This window comes from Mesoplodon bidens, assembly GCF_964165515.1.
Source record: "Mesoplodon bidens genome assembly, chromosome: 12".
NCBI classification, from domain to species: domain Eukaryota; kingdom Metazoa; phylum Chordata; class Mammalia; order Artiodactyla; family Ziphiidae; genus Mesoplodon; species Mesoplodon bidens.
Window position 1 is genome coordinate 57,403,535 of NC_138168.1, and position 18,914 is coordinate 57,422,448.

The 18,914-nt window shown below is 41.0% G+C and overlaps 1 long non-coding RNA gene across 1 annotated transcript in view; it reads left to right on the forward strand.

The window, feature by feature from the left end:
• Positions 1-18,914, forward strand: part of LOC308626322 — a 34,590-nt gene that overhangs the window by 3,633 nt on the left and 12,043 nt on the right. Inside the window, exon 2 of the long non-coding RNA XR_014017226.1 lies at positions 3,257-3,335. This is a non-coding gene — a long non-coding RNA (uncharacterized lncRNA). The remainder of the gene's footprint in view (positions 1-3,256; positions 3,336-18,914) is intronic.

The window sequence follows — 18,914 nt, forward strand, 5'->3', positions numbered from 1 at the left end:
GGAGTGGGGGAATATTACAAAAGGAATATTTGCTCAAGGGAAAGAGATTGGGCTTTGTTCTCTTTTGCCACTTTTCTTGCCGGTGGTGCAGTATTGCAGTGCAGCAAAAAAGTCAGAGTGGGCACCAGCCCCCATAAAACCAGCCATTAACGACAGAGGTAAGGGAGGGCTTTCTGCTCAAATGAGCAGCTGTAGAGTGCACCCTGTCTGTGGTGGCTGAGGGTGGTGGCAGAGACATTGCCAAGAAAGATGTACCTTCTTAACAGTTAACCTTAAGCTGAGCAAGAACAGTTTGGCTTCAAGCTAATTGCCATTAATGGGTGTGTTAGAGTCACCCCTGGACACATCTAGATTACAGAGTGGAGGGGTTCTACATGTATAAAGACAACATTACTGTTTTGTTTTGTTTTTTGTTTTAAATTATTATCTGAGTTAATAATCCCTTACACCAGTTTTCTGGCAAGCCCCCAAATCTTCTCCACTGATGCCCACCTTCAGTGACTAAAGTGTTTCATAATTGTACAAGAATCTTCAGCTGCTCTATCACTCCATCCTTATCAGATGGAACAGACTGGAACTATTATCCCCCTAGAGTGACTGAAGTTACAGTTTGCCCCTGTCCATCAGCATGCGTCATCAGGAATAGGGCAGGCTTCCAGGTGAATTTCACAGAGGTCCTTGATGCCAGCCACTGTTTTGGGAGCTGTTACACGGTGACCTATCAGGTGTCTTAGACCAGGTAGCAGAATCCTTCTCCGCACACAGAAAAAGAAAGGATACTATCATACGTACTCAGCAGTAGCATTTTCCTGTTAAATAAAGAAAAATAGTTACTCCTATAAAACAGCAGCCAAGTTAAGTAATATATAGAATAAGTTATATTAAAAGAAAGCCAGAAAAACAATTCTGATAATATGCAGCTTTCAACAGTTTGGAAATTTTTTTTTAACTTCTAACTAAAAGAAATGCTATTGTTCTAGCACATTCCTAACTGTTAAAGAGTAAACCTATATGTTTTGTAGCAACACCTCAGTTATCCCAGAGGCCAAAATTCTAGTAATCTTATACATCTGGAGTGGCATGGAACCCAGAGGATTAAAGGGGTGGGGGGGCGCGGGGAATTTTTAAAGTGTGTCTAACAGGAAAAAGAAGAAAAACAAACAGAGCATCCAGCTTTAAGCCATTGAACCAAAACCTGATTGGATTGGGTCCAAGATGGCACTTAATGGTCTCTTGGTTTAATGTTCAGAAAGAACAGAGATACTTCAGTGCCTTTTAAGAGTCATAAAGGGCAAACCACAGCATCATTCAGGCCAGGAAGTATAGAGGAAGTTTGATGGAAGAGGGAAGAAAACAAGCGAGGGAACAGCACACAACAAAGGCAGCAAGTGATGAATATTACAAGTGGTGGCAATGAACATTGACTCTAGGAAAACAATTAGCTACAAGAACAGATACTAAAACTGAAGGGTTTGGCCTCACTAAAAGCACAGGACAGTCAGGTGGTCTTGCATGGCGTTGTGAGAGGGTATCAGGAAGTGAGTACAAGGAGTATTTAGATGGCAGTGGTAATACCTTTCTTTAAGGAACACCTCATTTGTGCCAGACACTTCACTAGGAGTTCTGCCATATTATTCAAATTTGTACCATCCTTCAGAGTATCGTTACCTGCTTTCTGCAGGTGAGGAAACAGGCTCAGAAAGGTTAAATAATTTGCCCAAGATTGTACACCTATTAAGTTGCTGTGTCAGGACTGAAACTTTATAGCACCACGGCTCATGAATTTTCTGGTATCCATACCGCCTCCTAGGACTTTCTAGAATGGCAGTGTGGGAATCCTGGCAGTCATCAAGTTCTCCTGTGTGGGGAGATCATTTCACACACAGAGAGAGAGGCTGTGTCAGAATATGCCATCATTATGTAAATACGGAAGTGGCTATATTGCCAAGGAATCATATTTCAGAGCTTGGAAGGGGATATGGAACAGAAAGGTTCTTCTAGGTAAAGTGCATCTCAAGCTTTCTCTAGGGACAAATCAGGTTCTGCATGTGTCTTTGGTTCAACTTAATTAAATGGTAATTTTTGAGCTTACAGATTAGGTCAAGTTTCTTTTCTGGTGGTTGCCCCTGTCATTTCAGAGTGGGACTTGACCTCAGAAGGTGCGAAAATCAAATGGCAAACCATGAAGCCACAGAATTCTTTAACTTTTTGGAAGTACATTTCTGAGCTCAGGGAATATTTCTCAGGCAGTTTTGTCATGTTGGTGATACTAGACAGAAAGGTTCCTGAGGGTAGACACTCTGTCTGATCCATCTTTTATCCTCGGAGCCTAGAACCTAGCATGACATTCCCCTAGATGTGGTGACAAGAAGATGGTGATGGTGGTGGTGGAGGTGTAAAAAGGAGATGCCCTTCAGGGATGGAATCACCTTGCCCGAAGGCCTGAAAATCGTTGTGAGATTTGTAGAATAGCCCAAGTCAGGAGCTCAAAAACGTTAATTTAATGAACAAAATCAGTCTATCTGGGAGATGTCTTCCACCTTCTACCAGAAGAGATACCATTGGTCCAAAAGCCATGGCATTTCTTTAAAGCGAGGGCATTCAGGATTGGGACACATGTGTTCCCCTCTTCTTCCATGCCCGCGTGAGGCTGGGTGGCAGAGTGTTGGGGGAGGAGGCATCTCAAACTGCCGGGATGGTCCTTCCTGTCTCTGAGGCCAGGGCCCGTCTAGGGCCAGAGACAGCAGCCGCAACATCTGTCCTGCTCTAACTTTCTGTTTCTGCCTGTTCTCTCTTCATCTGAGCTTTTAAACTGCCTTTAAAACCGGAGCAGCAATGGGCTTGTATATGCCTTCAGCTGTTTCTAATTCTCTCCCAGGCCCCCTCTCTCCAAATAAATGACACATTGTAGAAGGTGTTTTACAGCCTGACTTGTTAATAGAACCAGCCTGCTCTGTAACAAATCCTAACACAGCAGTCAAGGGTACAAGACAAAATCACAGAATATGTGAGTTAGATAAACAGAGTCATCTGTAAAAGAAGGAGCTGAACCTTCTAATTTTTAAAGTGCCTTCTAATTCTAAAATTCTAAACTTTAAAAAAAGAGTTCCTTACAGTTGAAGGGTATGCTGCTTTATACTTGGGCTACTGGATTTTTCTTTTATTGGTGGAGTTAGTTTGTCTTCATAGATCCTACTATGAACAAGTGAATAAATAATATAAAGTTAATGGAATCTGCTTATTTTCTCTTTCCCAGGGACTCGGGACTGGATGTCTGTGGAACACTGTAAAACTCCTCACTTAACATCGTTGTGTTGAAAAGATTATAATTTTGAGTAAGTAACTGCAGGACGCACTATCATGACAGATAAAACATTCTTCCTTAAACGTTCATAATTTTATGAACTTAATTTTGATAAATGTATAAAAAAATAAGTATTTTCTTCCTTCTTTGCAGATGGGGAAATGGTGATCAAGGCCACAGCTTAACTTGCAAATGTCAAGAATCTCATCACCCTTTGTTACTTTGTGATTGGTTAATATGTTGGATTGCTGACTTGTTGCTAATGAGCTAATTTATAAGCCCAGGGAGGCTCTAACTATTAATGTAGAAGTAACAAGCAAACAACAAAGTGCTGTTGAGCAGGTCTGTGAGCACAGCGCTGTGCACAGCCCCACTCAGGATGGTCCCCACCTTCTCAAACGAGACAAGAGGAATAAACTGGAGGCTCCTTTGGCAATTATTTAATATTTCCCCACCGCTTACGAAGTCGCTGCATGTAATATTAAGAGACCACCACTAAGTGGCACTATCTCACCAGTGTTCTCTTTTATCAGCATGCTGAAACCACTGTCACCTTTGGATGGTGGAATACATTTATTGTCCTGTGTTTGCTGATTTGGTTTTAGCAAAATCTTTCTGCTCTCATCATGCTTCTCTGGCTTTTTCTGTATCCTTTCTTCTGTTTTCCTTTAGTTCTTGGGAATCTGGGCCAATGATAGGCATAGAAATGGTGGCCACCATGGTGATAATAATCATATTAGACAACTTAAAGGAGAGAAACACTGATTGTGACCCTTTATTGAAGTCTTATTATGTGTTAAGGGCTTTCCAGGTATTACTACCAAGATTCATGAGGACTCTGCAAGGTTGCCTTCATTTTATGAGCAAAGAAACCAAGGTTCAGAGAATTGAAGCAACTTTCCCAAGGATACCCAACAAGTAGGTGATAAAAGCACATGAGTCCAAGTGCATGTAATGTTAAGGCGTTAATGATCTTTGGATCATTCATGGAACTTAAACATTGGGTACAGTGAGAAAAACAGGAAGAGGCTAGGCTTCACACAGTTCATAATCTAAAGGAAGAAATAGGGTAAATGAACCGAGTTATTTATAACATAATTTTTTAAAACAATGACTTATTTATAAGTTCATAAGATTTATAAAGGGTCTAAGATTACTGGGGACACTTACTAGGAACAGAGTCAAGAAGACATCCTTGGGCTTCCCTGGTGGCGCAGTGGTTGAGAGCCTGCCTGCCGATGCAGGAGACACGGGTTCGTGCCCCGGTCCGGGAAGATCCCACATGCCGCGGAGCGGCTGGGCCCGTGAGCCATGGCCGCTGAGCCTGCGCATCCGGAGCCTGTGCTCCGCAACGGGAGAGGCCACAACAGTGAGAGGCCCGCGTACCACCAAAAAAAAAAAAAAAAAAAAAAAAGAAGACATCCTGAAATCGACTCTTCTCTTGGAGTTGAAATTTTTTGTAAGGGACATAGTTCTGAAGACGAGAGTAGGGAGGGCAGAATAAAAAGCAGATATTCTTGGATTTATCCCTCAAACTTATGAATCCTTCTGTTCATAATTTTGTTTCATGACACTTTCATTTGCTCTGTGTCCTTTGAGGCGATGTCTCAGCTAGAGCTCTAGTCATAGGGGAGGGACCCCTAAGTAAAATATTTTAAGGGCTAAAAGGCTCAACTCTCCCAGATTATTTATCCCACAGAACTGTGTGAACAGAAAAAGCCAGGAATCTCATAGTGCTAAAACAAACTAATGTTTATTTGCTATGGGCTGGACATCCCACTTGGTGCCTTGCATGCATCACTGTACTCTAACTTTTATTTATTTTTTATTGAAGTGTAGTTGATTTACAATACAATGTTGTGTTAGTTTCAGGTGTACAGCAAAGTGATTCAGTTATATATATATATATATATATATTCTTTTTCATATTCTTTTCCATTATGGTTTATTACAGGATATTGAATGTAGTTCCCTGTGCTATACAGTAGGACCTTGTTGTTTATCTATTTTATATATATAGTGTGTGTATCTGCTAATCCCAAACTCCTAACTTATCCCTCCCCCACCCCCCTTCCCCTTTGGTAACCATAAGTTTGTTTTCTATGTCTGAGTCTGTTTCTGTTTTGTAAATAAGTTCCTTTGTGTCATATTTTATATTTCACATATAAATGATAACATATAGTATTTGTCTTTCTCTTTCTGACTTACTTCATTTAGTATGGTAATCTCTAGGTCCATCCATGTTGCTGCAAATGGCATTATTTCGTTCTTTTTTATGGCTGAGTAGTATCCCATTTTATATATCTATCTCGCATCTTCTTTATCCATTCCTCTGTCCATGGACATTTAGGTTGCTTCCATGTCTTGCCTGTTGTAAGTAGTGCTGCTATGAACATTATGGTGCATGTATCTTTTCAGGGATTGAACCTGGGCCCTCTGCAGTGAAAGTGCCTGGTCCTAACCACTGGACTGCGAGGGAATTCCCTACCTTTTCGAATTAAAATTTTCTCCAGATATATGCCCAGGAGTGGGATTGCAGGATCACATGGTAGCTCTATGTTTAGTTTTTTAAGGAACCTCCAGACTGTTCTCCATAGTGGCAGCACCAATTTACATTCCCTCAGGATGTCAGGCTTAGGCAGGTTTAGTAACTCACCAGAGGGCACACAGCTAGGAAGTATTGAAGTTAGGATTCCATCCAAATTGGCAGGTCAAAGAGCCCAGATTTTAACCTTTAAACATATGACTTCCACTTCACATGCTACATGGCAGCAAGCAAATGCTCTGGCCATTATAATACTAACTTAACTTTGATTTATAAGTTTCAAAGAACTTTCAACTATATTATTGACCTTGATGCTAACAACAATTCAATGAGAAAGGCAGCATAGATTTTCTTACCACTCCTTCCCCACCCCACCCCCCCGTCCCTGCGAGCAACACACATGCCTCCACCAGGAGAGTTTTATTTGGGTTAATTCACAGAGCTGCTAAGTGTCAGACACTGAACTTGAACCCCAAGTTCTCATCCTTCTCTCCTTGCCTTTCTTCTGCAGTAGCAACACCCCTTTATAGTAAATCATATATTATAAGGTAAATTTCCCTCCATTGGCACTCAGAATACACTAGCTCCAAAAATCTCTGTTAAGCGTCAAGCATGCTATTTAGGAAAAGCTGTATTAACATCAAATAATACATGCACGTATATATTTTAAATCACTTAAAACTCCTGGGAAAGGAAGAAGAACCTAAAATGCTTTTTTCAAAAATTTTACATGAATGATTTTAGCGGCATAGGCAGTGACTAATATAATTCAATTTAGAATCAACATCTGTGGTTTTTTATGTGTTGTGAAGAGAGAGATTTGTACTTTATTAGCACAAATAGAACATGATAAAGTTATAAAGATAAAATGCATATGACCTAAGATATCACAATTAGTTTCAATACAGTCCCAGTCTTTCCAGTTACCCTCTAAACTGCAAAATTCTGGGAACCCAAGACAGGGGAATGTGGCCCAAAGGGGAGGGCCTGAAGGTAGTAGTCAACAGGTGCGGGGTCAAAAGGGGAGGTATATGTCATCACTGGTCTACTCCGGACCTCACCTTCTGCACCTGTAACAAGAGGAGCCTAGAAGACCTGTGAGATACCTAAAATGCTAAGAAAGAATTCTTAATCGGAATAAAGTCTGGAGACTTGTTTTATTCAGTAGAAAATCCAAGATTTTAAAGAATGGTGCAGACTGAGAAATAGATTAAGAATTACTGTCTTTTAAAAGTGAATTCATAGATGGTGAATAATAACTTTAGAGCCCAGAGACACTCTGGCTAAAACAGTCATGAGGTACAATCTCAGGTGCTTTACCATTGTTGGTCCAAAAGGTAATTGAATGCTGTGCAAGGAGAAAATGCTAGCGATCCCTGATTCACTCTTCTGGCGGACGGTTCTTCCGACTCTGGCCCACAGAAAGGTCACCTTGGTTTGCTCTTGAGAGGTGGCGCTCTTCACCAAAAGATCATCACAGCAAATCTTATGGTTGGGCACGAGGCTTCCACTTTATTAAGTCTTTTTAATGGACCACAGTTGTTCAGTGTAAATCAATGTGGGATGCATGGATATCAAAGAGATTATCAAGGTACCACATTTCCTGAGATGATAAACTTCGTTGAGAATTAAAAGAAGAAGGAGGAGAAGAAAAAGAAGAGGAAGGAGGAGGAAAAGGAAGAAGAGGAGAAGGGAAGGGAAAATCTTAAAAGACTTCCAATGTTTCAGGAGCGTTGAAATTCTCTTGTGGGCCATTCTTAAGTTAATTTGGAAATTTGGGTTCCAAATTAGTGTGACAAAGAGATGGGTTTAGAAGCCTTTGGTTCTGTAGGAAGAAGGAACTGGGTTTTTAGGACCTATCAACCACAGCTCTAGACTAATACGTATCAGCATTCAAATGGTGCTCTAGTGAAGAAGACTATGTCCACGGAGAGTTTCAAAGGTACAAGTATTATTCTTAGTAAACAAAAAAAAACAACTTTATTATCATGAATAGAAATTAAAAACCTAGGATTTAGTAAACTGTGGCTCAAATTGAACAAAGCTCCCAGAAAGCAGAGCACAGGATTTGGTTCCTGGCTTAAACTGATGATATTACAGGATGCATCTTTTTATACCCTTCAAAAAATGAATCTGTTCATGGTCATGAAGTAGAAAGTGTTGGAGCTTTTCCTTGGCCAGGGGCTAATGGGCTGCCACTGTTTTTGCCTCATAAACCGGGTCAAACCCCCAGCTTACATAACAGTATCCACAGTTTATGTTTGAACTCCTCCAAATATGGAGAGCTCACTGTCTCTCATAGCCCACCTCGGACAGTGCTTCTTATTAGATCATTCCACTTATATTAAGGTGAAATTTGCTTCCCTGAAGTTTTGTTTTCATTCATCAACAAAATAATACTTCGAAAAGCATTTTTGAGCATCTGCTACATGTCAGGCCCTGTTGGGCTTTAGGAGTAAAAAGATAAGAGAATTACATATACTTCAACTGATTTGGCAAAATTTATAGTCCAGTTTGATCCATCTCAATTTTTTCCATCCTAACCCTCCTAAGAAATAGGTCAAACTCTCAGGATAACAATGGCATTCTACTGCAGACACATTAGCATCTCAGCAGAGATGTAAACTGAAGACGTCCCTAACTGTCTCTACTCACCACCACCACTCCCACTGAAGAATCACTGCTGTGATGGTTCTGTATTCCTATAGAAGTCCAATCCTATGTCAACAGGGTGGTAGGTCAAATATCTGAAGACAACTGTCATACATCCTTCTCTCTACCCCAATCAATTCTTCTTTCAGCTAAACATGCTACAGAATTCAATATATGATTATTATCTTTCTGAAGCAAAGATTGTATCCAAAAAAAAAAAAGCTGCTGATCATATCTGTAAATGTATCCATAACTGTGGTAAGTGGAACTGAACCCATCAGGCCAAACCAATAGCTGAGGAGGAGCAGAGATGTTGAGCAGGGAGAACCCTGAGCTATATGCAGTGCCCTGTGGATGTGGCTTTTCTACTAGAACGTAGTCTACAATGACCAACTCAGAAGTGTGGAGGACATGGAGTTGAAAATGGGGAGATGGGTGTACTCACTGCCCCGTCTTCTTGTCTTCCTTTGTTCTAAGGCACAACAGATTTTTCCTTGATGGGGGTTAGAAAGGAGGTAGAAGAAAGATTGGCGAAACCTAAAATTTAAAGAGAGAGGAAGAAGAAGAAGAAAAAACAGGCTAAGATAAAAATTGTTACAGCTAGTATAGCCGGGATGTTTATAATGTAAAGAGACAACAGCTTCCTTAAAGGGTTAGGACTCGCTGCGTGATTAACATCATTTGATTTTTTTTTTTTTTTTTTTTTTTGTGGTACACGGGCCTCTCACTGTTGTGGCCTTTCCCGTTGTGGAGCACAGGCTCCGGACGCGCAGGCTCAGTGGCCATGGTTCATGGGCCCAGCTGCTCCGCGGCATGTGGGATCCTCCCGGACCGGGGCACGAACCCGTGTCCCCTGCATCGGCAGGTGGACTCTCAACCACTGCGCCACCAGGGAAGCCCCCATCATTTGATCTTTTGCTGTTGAAAAGACCCTGTGTATTTTCAAAGGCAGTGGACTTCTTAAACAAAACCAGGGGGTCTGGGTTAGCAGAAAGCTGTTAGAAAACAACTCATCTTTATTTAGTAATCTTTTTGTCCTACCTGCTTCATAATCTTCAGTTTCTTTCTCTCTGTTATTTGGGGCTGCACCTAAATCTGAAAACTGGGGCTCTGGGACATGTGATTTGTCAAAAACAAACATAAAAATCCTTATGACCTAAATTGGTCAGATCAGATTTTTCCCATGAATATCATCATAGGGGAGCTTCTTTTTCTGTTTTCTTCCGAGTTTATTTTTTAATCCTTCACTCTCCATCTCCAAACATCCGTGTGCAATTTCAGTGGGAGAGATTAGCACATCATTACAGCATAGCAGTTTCAGGATTTACTTTCTATCTCCTTTATCTGCGTTCTTTTTGCAAGTTTCCAGTGACCTTGGTACCCCTACTGAATTAGATTGGTCATCAGGAAGTCAGCATTCTCCACTGGCCAACTTGGGGCAGCATATTGGTAGGAGGAATTGGGGCATCTCCGCGTCCATGCAGTCATCCCAGGGTGGCTGGGCAATGAGGTGGGGAGGCCCTCTGGTCATTTGGGAGGACCCAGCAGTCGTCATAACTAGTTCAGTCTCTGTGGCCCATTCAGCTCATGGCATCGCTGCCAAGCCAGCCAACAAAGGAGCATTGTAATCCTGACAGTTTCCCAGCATTGACTGGACAAGCACAGACCACCAACCAGCTCCGTTTGCTTCTGCTGTTCACAAGTGAGACCATGAATAGAAAAAAGTCAGTGGCAAAAGTCCCACATCCTGCTGAAGTTAGTGTGTGGACGCTTTTCTAGCAAGCGAGTCTCCCTTCAAGCTGGTAATCCTCATACCTCTTCCCTTGTGCTTTTTTGTGTGCGTGTTTTTAAATACAGTTAGCTTGAATGGTAAGGCATAATCCTCATCGACGTCACCAAAAAATTATGTTTGAGTTTTGAAAAATAATCACATGGCATGCAATGCTTTGGAGAATGGGAAGTATAATAAAAATGAAAGTTCAGGGCTTCCCTGGTGGCGCAGTGGTTAAGAGTCCGCCTGCCGATGCAGGGGACGCGGGTTCGTGCCCCGGTCCGGGAAGATCCCACATGCCGCGGAGCGGCTGGGCCCGTGGGCCATGGCCGCTGAGCCTGCGCGTCCAGATCCTGTGCTCCGCAACGGGAGAGGCCACAGCAGTGAGAGGCCCGTGTACCACAAAAAAAAAAAAAAAGAAAAGAAAATTCATAATAAGCTTCAAAGATAAGAAGCAATAATTCCAGCTAGTGCTAGAGGCCACTATGATTCTTAAGAAGTTGAATTTGAGGGGAATAGACTAGAGTTTTCAGGAATAAAATGGAATCATTTAAACTCATTTAAGTTTTTAGACATGCACCCCAAAGTCTGCCCTTTCTGTAGACCAGGCCAAGGACATTTACACCTCTGATTTTAAGAACAGCAATAAATAAAATAAAATGTTTAAGAACAAAGTAAATTCAGAGATTTTTTTATGACTTTATCATTGATTGGAAGTCAGGAAATATTTTTGACAATCAGATAAAATGATCTTTTAATACATTTTAATGGTAAAAGTGGCATAATTCCATTCATTTAAATTGTTTTCCTTATAAATACAGATTACAATAATGAGATGCCATGCTTACTTATCAGTCGTCAGATATTCAAACAAATTGTAGTGCTCCATGCTGATGGGAGAGGTGGAATAAGAATCTGGTGTTTAGACTGGATCCCTGGTTTTAGAAAGCAATTCAGCAGAACCTTAATAATAGTCTGCCCTTTGACCCAGTTATCCTACTTCCTCAGATATATTTTATGTGTTTATATATTCTATAGATTCGCACATAATATTATATTAAAGGCAAAATAAGGAAATAAATACAATATTATTCATCAAAATGAAAATAAAAGCAAAAACAAACAACAAGAAAAACAAAGCCCTAAAACAACATGGGAACAATGAGTTAATTAAGTAAATTATTAACCCTAAGTAAATCTACACAATGGGGTACAATATAGCTATTAAAATAATGTATCCAAAGACTCTTAGTAATATGGGAGAATGCTTATTTAAATGTTAGATGAAAAGAGAAGCTGTAATTAAGTAACTGGTAATTTTAGAATGTGAAAGTGCAATAAAATACTAATGGTCATTGTCTTGGTTGGTGGGATTATGATTGACTTTTCATTGTACATTTCCACATTTTTAAAATTATTCCCCAAAAGCATGTCCTTTTTTTGTAATCATAAAAGAAAACATTATTTTTTAAAAAATCCTTTTTCAGTGTGGGGGAGGGATAAATTAGGAATTTGGGAGTAACATATACACACTACTATATACAAAATAGGTAAACAACAAGGACCTACTGTATGGCACAGGGAACTGTCCTCAATATTTTGTAATAACCTGTATGGGAGAGGAATCTGAAAAAGAATATATATATATCTGAATCACTTTGCTGTACACCTGAAACTAATATAACATTGTACATCAACTATACTTCAACAAAAAAAGAAAAATCCCTTTTCTTGTGTTGTAGAAAGGCTAATAAAGAATCTAAATTTCTACTTCCCTTACATTTAGGGGTTATTTTATTTGAACACAATACAAATGAACAACACCTTAACCTGTTACCAGGAGGCCCTGCTGAGATAGTTTTTGATGCTGATGAAACAGACTTTCAGTTCCTTTATTTTCTTCTTTATCCACCCCGAAAAGTAGACAACAGGTTAAGCAACATAACCCAGTACTGCCTCTGAGCTGTTTGAGACAGGTAGAACGTTGAGTCCTGAGCTGTGGTGGCGAGGCCCCAGGCTGGAGCCCATGCTCTGGGAAACCAGTGACTTTCCTGACAGCCAAGCCATTGGGGCACCTCCAGGCAAGTCTAACCAAATGTCACAGGTGTGAAAACTGGTCATGATCAGAGCTCTTTTGCTCCTTTAGCCCAAGATCTTTTCCATTTTGTTCCATAGATAAAATACAAGTCTTTTTCTACTAAACTTCAAGAGGACAGGTCCCCGGTCTCATGCAATCACTCCTTCAGGTAGCAATTTTTGAACCCAGTAGTGTTCTATGAAACTGTTCGCCTAGTGGTTAAGAGCATAAGCTTTGAGTTAGACCCAGGTTGGTAGCACTAGCCTTAGACCCAGGCAGGAGGTGGAAAGGTACATGGGGATCTGCACCAGGTTCCACATTTTGGAAATCCCTGTTCTTGCCTCTGGGCATCACCTTGAGGAGTGTGCAGTTCAAGGGGCACACTCCCCTGGAGCTTGTGTTCTATGCACCCATGCTGCCTATTAAGCCATCATCCGGGTGCCAGGGACCTTGGAATTTCCTGCTTCACAGCTGCAGCCTATTTCCAATCTGCTCTGGCCTCTTTCTTTCCAGGTCTGTTTTTCTGAAAGAGCACTGCGCCACTGGGGATCACTTGTAGGCTGAAGAGGGGGCCAAGGGACAGGCATTTTTGGGGGTGTGGAGGGAGCTTGCCTGTGCAGACTGGCACAGAGGAATCATGAAGACTAAGAATGTTTAGCACAGTGTCTAGCATGCAGTGGATCCCCTGCAAATGTTATTTCTGATGTAGTTCTTTAGTACCTTATTACATATTTTCTACTTTGAGAGAGGGATAATATAACCACTAGAACGCAAGCTTCTACAGGGGGACACCAGTTTAATTTTTGGTGTCCGAAATGGGATATTTTTTTCAGTAACTTGGCTATTGTCCTGGCCCAATTCCAATACTCTCTATTCAAGCTAATTACATTCCTCCCCCACTGGATAAATTATTCTTCACTTCCCCCATAAAAATCATCATGTTATACTTGTGAAACAAAATAGCTTCTGTGTTCTACTGAACATGCAGAAAATGGATGTATTTCAATACACAGTGTATTTCTCTGTGTGACTAATTTGAGGGCTGCATTGGAACTTATTACAGTGAGATGTGAGCTTAAGTCCCTGATGCTTCTGAATAATGATAGATCCCCTGTTAAATGGAGCAATATCACAAGAAACATTCTCCTGGTGACTTAAGATGAGACAAAATTTTAAAGTATTATTTGGGTTGAGATTCAGCAGATGTGAGCTGTTGCGCTTACCTCTAAGTCATTGCATTCCCAAGCAAGGCCTTTACCTCATCACTTTAACTCTGTTTTCAATGCCAGAAGCCTGAGCCTTCATGAAACGGCTTACCAACGGTTCTACATTCATCCCCAATATCGAAAAGATGTGATTTTAAGATAAAACTGGAGAGAAAAATATTGAAGGTTGTTAAGAAGTCACTATCCTTTTTCTCTCCCTTTCTCTAAGTTTAGCATCACTTAGGTCTAAAATCCCTTTTGGTGATTGATTTAGGGAAGTGAGTTTCATTTCTTGAGATCATAGAACATGGCGTGGGTGGCAGCGACCAGATAAAAGTGGCAAATTTTCATGAGGAAATAGCAACTTTGGGCCCACAGCGTGGCTGGGAGCATAACTGGCTCTCTTTGGGGAATATTCCAAGAAATGTCATCCCTAGATCTAAACTCTACTTGGTTTTTAACGACTTTGAGCAAGAGACAACTCTCACCAAGAGGGTTACCTTTTCCTGCATTGTTCCTGTTTGGAAGGGACCTTGTTATTATGAATTGTTTGTGCAGCTGCTACATGCCAGGCACGGTGCTGCCTTGCCCCTCTGTGCTCGCGTCAGTGGAGAAGGCGGTCAGCAACCTCTCCTGTACTTGAGGATTTACTGAATTAATGTTCCCGTGCAGGCTGAGGTAACTCAGGTCTGTGACTTTTCCCTTCTAACTTTACTTTCTAAAATTTCAGTCTGAAATATTTTTATCATTCTAGATCTTTGCTGCTAAAGCCAAGGAGATAATTAATTACTTGGGTTTTTCAGGACCAAATAACTATTTGGGAAAGGGAGTACCTGAATGATGCCATGAAAAATAGCTATTTTGTCTGATTGGTTCTGAAAAATTATTTCAGTTATTGTCTTTGGTTTGTATCAATTGAAGTTTAATTTTTTACATGTATTTTTTTATTCATCCTTTACAATGTTTATTTATGTTTTAATTGACGTATTGTTGACCTACTATAGTTTTAATTTTTTTAAAAAGTTATTACTCATAGATACAAAGAACAGATTGGTGGTTGTCAAGAGGTTGGGGGCTGGAGGATGAGAGAAATGGATGAAGGGGGTCAAAAGGTAAAAAGAAACAAATTTTAAATATAGATGAGAAAAAAAAAGTTACTGCCTTAGTCTCTTTGCAAGAATTGGTGGTAGGGTTTACATTAAATTATCATCCCAATCATTGCTGTCATTTTGCATACTAGGTGTAGCCTTTCTCCAAACTGGACTCAAATTGGTGACTCCAGAATAGAATTCTGTACTATAATAAGGGTCTAATTGGTATGCTGTGTAGTGATATTCTGCATCGTTTTGGAATGCTGTACCTTATTTCTCAAAGTGTGTCTCTCCATGGATGATAAACTGAGGACATGGAAGGAAAATCTCTATTTTCAGTTTCTCCAGCAGATTGATAAGCTTGGCACATGGTCAATTTCATGCTTTAATAAATAAAGAATTAAGAGTATTGACTAAACTGATTGATTAGTAATTTAGTTAAATAACCAGTGAGTTGCGATCTAGTTAAAAGAACACCTTTTAATTTTGTAGTGACCACCTGAGCAAAACTTGTAGGTTTGACAGATACTAGAAAAATGAAATCAGAGGCAATATGAACACCAGTTTGTAACTCTAGATAAGACATGTTGAAGTCAGATCTAGGTTTGCAGCATGAATTGGCCATTTACTAGCCATGTGTCTTGGGACGAATTTCTTAACATTTTTAACTTCTCAGTGCCTAAATTTCCTCATCAGCAAAATGAGAACAATAGCCTTTGCAATGCTGTTGTGAGCATTATTGCTGTAGTGTGTATAAAGCACTTAGCATAATGCTTGGAACAAAATCAGTACTCAAGAAATAGAAACTATTATTTTTTATTAAGAAACCATTATCATTTTCTGGCCTACAGATGTATGAGTATCTTATATGTACACTCCCTTTAAAAAATCTCTCCAAATTAAAAAAGACATAAACCTGTAGAGAAACTTGCGTATTGAATTACTAGCCTTTGTTGAAGCCTTCAAGATGGTGCAGCAGGAATTTGAAATTTCTTTTAAGTTTGGTGAGCTTTGCTATACTGTGATGCATTAAAAAAAAAGGGAGGAATAATTGTCTACTCAGAGCAAGCATCTCTTTCTGGTCCCCATAGTTCTCTTGGCACATTATTTTGGCTCAAGACTGTTTTGTTTTTTTGTTTTTTTGGGTTTTTTTTTGCAGTACGCGGGCCTCTCACTGTTGTGGCCTCTCCCATTGCGGAGCACAGGCTCCGGACGCACAGACCCAGCGGCCATGGCTCACGGGCCCAGCCGCTCCGCTGCATGTGGGATCCTCCCGGACCGGGGCATGAACCCGTGTCTCCTGCATCGGCAGGCGGACTCTCAACCACTGCGCCACCAGGGAAGCCCAAAACTGGTATTTTTGATGGTTCCATTCTTTCAGTCAGTGTGATCTCTTATCAAGTCCTTCTTTTCTGCTCCCATATCCACCACCATAAGCAGCACTTAGATCACCTGTGCTTTGACTATTGCAGGTGCTGCTGGAAGCCCTTCTCTTCCCAACTTCTGTCCATGATGGGTAGCATGACCTGGTCGCCAGGGATGAAATTGTAGCAGGAGGGCATGTGTTAAGCCTGTTTCAAGAGATACCCTGGGCCCTCTTGCACGTGCAGATGCTTGCTCTCTCCTCTCTGAGCTACCCCTCTTAGACTCCTCTCACCGCACTCACCACGACAAGGGTAGGCTGAGGAGGCTTAAGAATTCTGAGACTTCTTGGCACCTTTTGGTCTACGTTCTAGTCCTGCCTCCAATTAGACAGAGCTCTCCACACAATCCGTCCATCTGGCTTCAAGCAAAAGATGTCATTCCTCAGGAGTCAAGACTCCGTAGTATTAAAGACATGCTTTTTCTGGGCCTGGTCCTCTGTACACAGTTTCCCTCAGGAACTGCTCAGCATTGTGGTCAAAAATAATATTTGAGGAATTTCCTTGGCGGTCGAGTGGTTAAGACTCTGCGCTTCCAATGCAGGGGCCGCAGGTTCGGTTCCTGGTTGGGGAATTAAGATCCCACATGCCTCAGGGCGTGGCCAAAAAGTTAAAAAAAAAAAGTATTTGAAGATTCTGGCTCCTGGTTCAAAGTCATCTCTTTTAAGTTCAGGTATTCCTCCCTCCCCCAAAGTCTGCAAATAGACTTTCTGCCTTCATTTAGTTCTTTCATCAACTTTCCAGCCCAGTTTATTATTATCATTTTTTAAATATGACTTTCAGCTTATAAATTGCTTGCTGAAAAATGATCAATACCTGCCACTGATTAAAGGATAAAGACCCCCACTTCCACATGGCATTCAAGGCATTTCCAAATCTGGCCCCAAATTAACAGTAAGACTAGTATCAAAAATTGTCTGCACTTCTCCCGACTGTCCTTGTGAATAGCTGGCATGACGCCAAACGTCCTAACACCAACACCACCACTGCTTCCACTACGACCACCTCCTCCACTACCTCACTCTCCACTACCTCCACCTCCACCTCCACCTCCACCTCCACCTCCACCACCTCATCACCACCTCCACCTCCACCTCCACCACCTCCACCACCTCCACTTCCACCTCCACCTCCACCTCCACCTCCACCTCCACCACCTCCATCACCTCCACCTCCACCACCTCCACCACCTCCACCACCTCCACCTCTACCTCCACCTCCACCTCCACCTCCACCACATCCAGCACCACCTCATCACCACCTCCACCTCCACCTTCACCTCCACCACTTCCACCACCACCACCACCAGCTTCACCACCATCACCACTACCCAGAGAGTGGAGCATTGCAAATGAAGGGCATGAACTCTCATGCTAGGCTGACTGGATTCAAATTCCCTCTTGTTTACCATTTCACTTTGTAAACATTAGATAAGTTACTTTGTACTTTACTACTCTTATCTGCCAAATGGGGAAAATAATAGTGCACGTCTCATAGGATTGTTCGGAGGATCAAATTAATTAATGAATGTAAAGTACTTTAGATAACATCGTTGTATATAAGAGCTCAGCAATCATTAGATATTAGTATATTATTCAACTTAAAAGCTCATACCCTCATTGTAGGATAATTCTCCCCTACTTTGTCTATGTTCTTTATTAGGCACTCATTAGATGCTGTCTTTTGGTAGTAGTCAATTTAATTGCTTTTAGTAAATAGTGAACACACTCGGAATAGAATACCTCCAGTGTATGTGAGGGGTATAAAGATGAACAATGATACAACCATCTGTATCTCCATGACCAAGCTTTGCATATAGAATAGTACTAATTTCCAGGGAGGCCCTTGAGTATTCCTTCCAAATCTCATCCACTTCCATCCTCTTCATTATCAGTAACCTCCATTCAGACATTTTTCTTTAAATCAATAGTAATTATCAGCGTTGGTGATTCAATATATTTTCAAATTTCTTTTTCTCAGGAAAGCTTTATTGAATTATAGATTTTGTATATTAGGAAAGGTAGCATTCCAACTTCATTTTTTTATAATGTAAATATCCAGTTGTCCCAGCATCATTTTTTGAAAAGCCTATTCTTTCCCCCATTGAATTGACTTGGTACCTTATTGAAGATCTTGAGTGAAGATCTTGAGTGAAGATCTTGAGTGAAGATCTTGAATTGACTCTGAGTGTGTTTATTTCTGGATTCTTTATTCTATTTTATTGACTGATATTATTATGATTCTATATCTATTCTTATGCCATTACCACACTGTCAGGTTTAATGTAACTTTCTATTAAGCTTTGAAAGCATGAAGGCTTCCATATTTCTTTTATTTTTATATATTCCAGCTTTTTTAAAAAAATAAAGTTATTTATTTTTGGCTGTGTTGGGTCTTCGTTGCTGCCTGTGGGCTTTCTCTAGTTGCGGTGAGCGGGGGCTACTCTTTGTTGCCGTGCGTGGGCTTCTCGTTGCGGTGGCTTCTCTTTTTGCAGAGCATGGGCTCTAGGCACATAGGCTTCAGAGTTGTGGCATGCGGGCTCAGTAGTTGTGACTCACGGGCTTAGTTGCTCCGCAGCATGTGGGATCTTCCCGGACCAGGGACCGAACCCATATCCCCTGCACTGGCAGGAGGATTCTTAACCACTGTACCACCAGGGAACCCCCCCATATTTGTTCTTTATTCAATATTTATTTAGTCCACTTTGGGCTCACTGAATTTCCTTATGGATTTTTTTTTGTTTTGGGTTTTTTTTTGCCCCATTCAGCTTACAGGATCTTCCAGGGAGCGAATTTGTGCCTCCTGCTGTGGAAGCGCACTAACCATTGAACCGCCAGGAATTCCCCCT